Raw genomic sequence first — 7,987 nt, 5'->3', positions numbered from 1 at the left:
TACATCTTATCATTAGTAGTATATACTACATAAAATGTTGCAGCAAGTAATTTGCTAATGTTATCATTCTCATGTCAACCCTCAAAGACAAATAGATATCAGTTTTATAAAAATACTTATAATAAAAAACAATAATAATGAAAACAGAAAGAAAATGCATTTGACTTATGTCAGAACCAAGTTACTGAGGGAGTCGTCTGAACGGACCTACTTGTAATTGTATGTAAATTATACCATAAAATCAGCATAAATTATTTAATTGTTAAACATTTACATTATTGAATAAAATATCAACATTGTTTGTACTACAAGTTCTGTAATAACTGGAAACGTTTGACAAACTATGTCAGCATTATTAGAATGTATTTTTCCCTTTACTTCCTGAATTTCATTAAGGATGAAAATTAGTCTGATGAGTTTTTCCAAAATTTTTAAATTTATATTAATTCAAATTCTCTGCAGTGACTAGATAGCAATGTTAATTCCACCATGGCTGCATAGTGTGTGCAGGGTAAAGGACAATTCAGCTATAAAAAGTCCTATTTCAGTTATGCTAACTATTTTGGGCTTCTCATTTCTTATAATTTAAAAAAGTAGCCTGCAGACTTTCTTATTATGCCCGTCACATCCATCATTATATCCTCATACCTATGAAATGTCTGTAGCAGTGTCTCCCAGAACCCCAATTGCTTCTGGTAAGTGATGATGCAGAATAAGGCATTCAGAATACAGGAGTAAGCAAGTCAACTCTTGTTCTTTCTTTTCTGAAAAGCAGTATGAAATGATCAATCAACAACAAATTTAGAAAGCATATTTGTAATCTCCTTTTGCAAAGGAAAAATATATATAAAGGTAAAAAATGTCATATACCCTTTAGTATAAAGGAAATTGGAGAACTTAGAATTAAAGGCCTCTCAAGCCCAAATTCATGATTACCAAATTTACAATTCAAGATCAATTTTCCTCTACAAAACTACATAGATGAACAATTTTAAAAATCCATTCTATTGCCTCTGTATTTTACAGCTTTAAATATATGTTTACATAGAATGTATTAAAGTCAAAATATTGCTTCTTTTCAAAAAAGAAACTCTATTTTGATATGACTTGGAAGGTTTTTTTTCCTATTCACTTAGTAAAAAGAAGAGTCAACCATTTATCTTAAAATTTTTCAACCAGCATTCACACGGCTATTGTTGCCAAGATTTACTAACAAAACACAATTATGTGGTGATCAGAGTCATATAAATTAAGTACGGAAAAAAAAAACTCAAAAAATTAAAACAAAGTAATTATATAAAATATATTTTTAAGAATATTTATATTTGAAAATATTTGTTATAATTATTGAAACAATAAAAGAGGAAGTGTGTGGTAGTGATTAAACTCTGGTAGCACTAACCAAACCAAATCCTTTGTAGTCCAGTAATGTCAGGCTCATGACAATAACCCTGTGAGTGTCAGAGTAGAACTGTGCTAAATAGTGTTTTCAATGGCTTTAATCTTATCAGACCTTGCTTCCAAGACTTCTCATTGCCAACCTTTTGGTTAGCTGTTGTTGTTAGGTGCCTTCACATCAGTTCTGACTCATACAGACCCTATGTATAACAGAACGAAACACTGCCCTGTCCTAAGCTATCCTCACAATCTTTGTTTGAGCCCATTGTTGCAGCCACTTGTCAATCTATCTCATTGAGAATCGTCCTGTTTTTCATCGACTCTCTAGTTTACCAAGCATAATAACCTTCTCCAGGGACTAGTCCCTCCTGATAACATGTCCAAACTGTATGAGACAATGTCTCGCCATCCTTGCTTCTAAGGAGCTTTCTGGCTGTATTTTTTTCCAAGACAGATTTGTTCGTTCTTCTGGCGGCCCATGGTATATTCAATATTCTTCACCAACTCCATAATGCAAACGCATCAATTCTTCTTCCATCTTCCTTATTCATTGTCCAGCTTTAGCATGCACATGAGGCAATTGAAAATATCATGGCTTGGGCCAGGTGCACTTTAATCCTAAAAGTGAGGTCTTTGCTTTTCAACACTTTGAAGAGGTCTTTTGCAGCACAATTGCCCAATGCATTATGTTGTTTGATTTCTTGACTACTGCTTCCATGGGCATTGATTGGGGATTCAAGTAAAATGAAACCCTTGACAACTTCAATATTTTCTCTGTTTATGATGATGTTGCTTATTGGTCCAGTTACAAGGATTTTTGTTTTCTTTATGTTGAAGAGTAATCCATACTGAATTCTGTAGTCTTTAATCTTCTTCAGTAAGTGCTTTAAGTTCTCTTCACTTTCAGCAAGCAGGGTTGTGTCATCTGCATATTGCAGGTTATTAATGAGTCTTCTTCCAATCCTGATGCCATGTTCTTCTTCATATAGACCAGGTTCTAGTATTATTTGCTCAGCATATAGAATAAGTATGGTAAAAGGATACAACCCTGAAACGCACACCTTTCCTGATTTTAAACCACGCAGTATCCCCTTGTTCTGGACTAATGACTGCCTCTTGGTCTATGTACAGGTTCTGCATGAGCACAATTAAGTGTTCTGCAATTTCTATTCTTTGCAATGTTATCCATAATTTGTTATGATCTACACAGTCGAATTCCTTTGCATAGTCAATAAAACACAGATAAACATCTTTCTGGTATTCTCTGCTTTTATCCAGGATCCATCTGACATTAGCAATGATATTTCTTGTTCCACGTTTTCTTCTGAATCCAGCTTGGATTTCTACCATTTCCCTGTGGATGTACTGCTGCAACTGTTTTTGAATGATCTTCAGCAAAATTTTACTGGCTTGTGATATTAATAATATTGTTTGATAATTTCCACATTCTGTTGGATTACTTTTCTTGGGAATGTGTATGAATGTGAATATCTTGCAGTCAGTTGCCCAGGTAGCTCTCTTACAAATTTCTTGGCATAGACGAGTGAGTGCTTCCAGCATTGTGTCCTTTTGTTGAAACATCTCAGATGGTTTTCCATCAATTCCTGGAGCCTAGTTTTTTACCAATGCCTTCAGTGCAGGTGGGAATTCCTTCAATACCATCTGTTCTTGATCATATGCTACTCCTTGAAATGGTTGGACATCAATTAACTCTTTTTGGTACAGTGACTCTGTGTATTCCCTCCATCTTCTTTTGATGCCTCCTGCATTGTTCAATATTTTACCCTCCAGTATTGCAACTCAAGGCTTTAATTTTTTCTTCAGTTCTTTCAGCTCGGTTAGTAGTTGAACACAAACCATTTGCGCCACCCAGGGACCTTTCCAATAGTGGTGGTTGTTGTTTTTGTGTGTAGTGGAGTGAATTCTAACTCACTGCAGCCCTGCACTTACAAACTGTGTGGGCTTGAGAGATTTAGGTGACATCCTGAAGCTTTAAAATCTCCACTGGAAAAATAGGAATTATAAATAGGAATAGCATGAAGAAAATGAAATAATTCATGTATAGTTCATGTCCTGAGTAAGTACTGAATCAATGTTACTTGTTAATATTATTTTCCATTTCTTAAATTAGCCTTAGTAGAGATTTTTTTCAACTAAGGAACTATAATGAGTACTAGAGCTGTTTTCAAACTAGATGTCCTCTGGAACTCAACCTCATCAAATATTCTGCAGACACGGTCTACTGGCTGGGCAAAACTACCCATCTTCTTTGAATACTCACAAAGAGATTTACCAGATAAAATATTGCCTATTAAATCTGAAGTTCAGATGAACAACATAAATTTTAGTATAAGTGTGTTTCAAATATTGCATAAGAGATACTGATTATAGGACACATAATTATCTGTTGTTCATCTGAACTTCAAATTTACTGGACAAATTTTATTTGTTAAACTTGTTAAACAGTATTTGTCAGATTGAGCAACGCTATTCATAATACAATTGACATTTAAGAAAGTATTGTAAGGAAAGATGTTTAACTTATTTTAACCCAATTATTCACATTTGTTTGAACACAGAACGCTTTTTTAACCATGTTATGGATTGAATTATGTCCTCAAAAATATGTGTTGTAAATCCTAAACTCTATTCTTGTGTGTATAATCCCACTTGGGAATGGGTTGTCTTTGTTATATTAATGAGGCAGGATTAGTGTAAGGTGTATCTTGAGTCAATCTCTTTTGCAATATAAAAGAGTTTCTAAAAGAGAGCAGAAGTAGAGATGGGGGAAGAGAGATGCCAAGCCACATGGAGATCACCCAGGAACAAAGGCTCAAAGAGACAAAGTCCTTCCTCTAGAGCTAACAGGGAGAGAAAGCTTTTCCCTAGAGCCAGCACCCTGAATTCAGACTTCTAGCGTCTTAAACTGTGAGAAAATGAATTTCTGTGTGTTAAAGCCACCCACTTGTGGTATTTCTGTTATAACAACACTAGATAACTAAGATAGAATTTGGTACCAAGGAGTAGGGGTGCTGCTCTAACAAATACCTACAATGGGGAAGTGGTTTTGAAAGTGAGTAATGGGTAGACACTCAAGAGTTTTAAGGTGCCTAATAGTAAAAGCCTAGATTGCCTTGAAGAGTCTATTGGTAGAATTATAGATGTCAAAGGTAATTCTGATATGGGCTCAGAAGGAAGTGAGAGGAGCTATAGAGAAAATCTCTATCATCTTAGAGAATACCTATGGCACCAGCAACAGAATGTTGCTAGAAATGTAGACGGTAAATATGCTTCTGGTGAGACTTAAGAAGAAAATAATGAACACATGAATGGACAATGGAGGAAGGTATTGCTTTTTATGCAGTGGCAAAGAACTTGTCTGAATTATGTTCAAATGACTGGTGAAAGGTAAAACTTGTAAGTGATTGTTATGGATTGAATTGTGTCCCCCAAAAATGCGTCTCAACTTGGCTAGGCCATGATTCCCAGTATCGTGTGGTTGTCCACCATTTTGTGATCTGATATGATTATCGTATGTGTTGTAATTCCTAACCTTTACAATGTTAATGAGGCAGGATAAGAGACAGCTATGTTAATGAGGCAGGACTCAATCTATAGGATTAGGTTGTATGTTGAGTCAATCTCTTTTGAGATATAAGAGAGAGAATCAAACAGAAAGGAAAGGGACCACATATCACCAAGAAAGGAGTGCATCCTTTGGACTCAGGGTCCTTGAGATGAGAAGCTCCTAGACCAGGGAAAGGTTGATGACAAGGGCTTCCTCCAGTAGCGACAGAGATAGAAAGCCTTCCTTTGGAGTTGGCACCCTGAATTTGGACTTCTAGCCTCCTAAAATGTGACAGAGTAAATTTCTCTATGTTAAAGCCATCAACTTATGATATTTCTGTTATAGCAGCACTAGATAACTAAGATAATGATGAACTTGGATATCTGCCTGATGAGATTTCCAAGCAAGATCTTAAAGGGGTTGCGTGTTTTCTCGTTACCACTTATAGTAAAATGCGAGAGGAAAGAGATGGACTTAAAAATGAAGTGTGCAAAATGAAAACAAAACTTAAAGATTTAGAAAATTCTGTTGTACAAACTAAGGTCATGTGTCCTAGAATTTTCACCAAGAAGATGGCTACACAAACTTTTGTTAAAGAGATTAGGCTTGTGACTGATGGAGCTAACCAACTACCATAGCAGAAATCTCATCAGCTTAGACTGAAGGGAACAGAGAAAGAACAAAAGGATAGAATGCTGTCTGCCTCTTGGAATCCTACAGGCAGGAAACAGGCCAAAGGAACTACATCTCTTGTCCTCAGAGAAAAGAAAAGCACCATCCTGGGAGCAGCTCTGAGATCAGTAGAACTGTTGGAAGAAGCACTGGAAGCAGGACCTTCTTGTTTCAAAGGGTGAGACCATGGTCTCCTGGATATCAAATGGTAGGGCCACAGCGTCCTAAGCTTCAAAGAGTCAGATCCTTGCCAATTCAGTTTTGGAATGTGAGGCTATCGTTAAGGTGTGCCAGGGGGATGGGGTCATCACCCAATATGAGGGGGCAGGGCTACCATGCCCAAGGGGCAGAAGAAAGGGGCCTGCCGAGGCCAAGGGAGTGGAGTTACCTCTCAGATGGACTAGGAGAATGAGTCCATTCAAAGCTGAGAGAGCAGAGTTGCAGTTCCAGTGGGCCTAGAAGATGGAGCTGAAGCCCAGGGCCAAGGGGCTTTCACCCAGAATCCAGAGGGCATGGCCAGTGTCCAGACTTTGGAGGATGGGCCATTGCCCAGATGGGGTCAGAGAATAGAAGATTATTTTCAAGCCTTGAGAGCTAATATAAACTGTTCTGCTGGGTTTTGGAATTGTTTGGTGCCTGTTACCCCTTCTTTCTCTCCAATTTCTCCCATTTGTAATGAAAATGTCTACCTTGTGCCTGTTCTACCATTGCACTTTGGAAGCTGATAACTTGTATTGCAGTTTTACAGGTTCACAGATAAAGAGAAGTTTTTCCCCAGAATGGAATAGTACACCTAATAATATTTCACCCATATTTGATTTAGATGATTGAGAAGATGAGATTTTGGACTTAGAGTTGATTTAAGACTTCTGGGATGATGTGACAGGGTGAATGTGTTTTGCAAATAATAAGGACACGAATATTTGTGGGAGAAAGGGTAGAATGTGATAGATTGAATTATGTCCCCCCAAAATACGTTTTGTAAATCTTAAACTCTATGCTTGTAGTTATAATCCCATTTAGGAATGGGTTGTCTTTGTTATATTAATGAGGCAGGATTAATGTAGGGTGTATCTTGAGTCAATGTCTTTTGAGTTTAAAAAGATGTTAAACAAGAGAGCAGAAGTAGAGATGGGGGAAGAGAGATGCCAAGCCACAAGAAGATTTCGCAGGAACAGAAGCTCAAAGAGATGAGGTCATTCCTCCACGGCTGACAGAGAAAGAAAGCTTTCTAGAGCCAGCACCCTGAATTCAGACCTCTAGCCTCCTAAACAGTGAGAAAAGAAATTTTGTTTGTTAAAGCCACCCATTTGTGCTATTTCTGTGGTAGCTGCATTAGATAACTAAGACGAAGAGTAACATCTGTTAATACACTGATGGAAACAATTTTGGAAATGCTGATTTAGTCTCTTACCTTAATTACACAAGTGAAAAACCTAAAATATGCTAATATACTGAAGTGTCCCTTACAGTCGAACTCAGGAGTCTGGCACCTAATCAGCTACACTACTCTCTCCGTTTCTTTCAGAACAGTTACATTCTGTTCCTTCAGCTTTATCTTCAGTGATTGAAGAGCTCTAAAATAATAAATTCTGGTTGTAGTAAGTCACTGTTTTATACATATTTTTATTTAGAAGTTAGTGACTTTTGCATACATTATTTTATCCACTTTATTTGTATTCTCCACTTTTAACCCACCCTTCCTTTCTTTTTCTACTAGAAATATTTTGGTTACATGAACTATGGAATTCGGAAATTTACAATTAATGACATAAAACTGTTTTTAGAAGTAGACTTAATATACATTATAAATGTGCATATACATATAATACTTAAAAGCCACTTAACTTCACTGTGGAAGCATAAACAAAGTCATGTCAGAAACCTAACACCCTAGGCTGTTTTCCAGCCACAACTCTTAAATCGACAGTGCAGTCAAGAAACAAAGAAAAAATCCAATCAAGAAATAAGTATTCGTTTTTCACAGTAGAATTTTATAAATGCACAGATGTTAGGGTAGGGAGTGATTGAACGAAAAAAGCATACATTAAGGAAGATGTTGAGTTAGTTATTTGTGTATTTTAGCTTATATATTACAGAATATTTTGGACAAATTATGTATAGATTTGGTGTAATTTTCCTTACACTTCCTAAATTAATAGTCGAACTATTTGAAAAAGTAATAGATTATTTAATTCTTAAGCTAAAAATTTGGTTTGACAATGTTTTTCAATCTTCATTGGTACTAGTGGAACTGAGTTTTCTCACACAATTTTATCTGCAGAGAGAAATAAATAAATAAATAAATATATATATATATATATATATATATATATACATACATATAGT

Source organism: Trichechus manatus, unplaced genomic scaffold (assembly GCF_000243295.1).
Source record: "Trichechus manatus latirostris isolate Lorelei unplaced genomic scaffold, TriManLat1.0 scaffold00158, whole genome shotgun sequence".
NCBI classification, from domain to species: domain Eukaryota; kingdom Metazoa; phylum Chordata; class Mammalia; order Sirenia; family Trichechidae; genus Trichechus; species Trichechus manatus.
Note: the sequence above shows the minus strand (reverse complement) of the source record.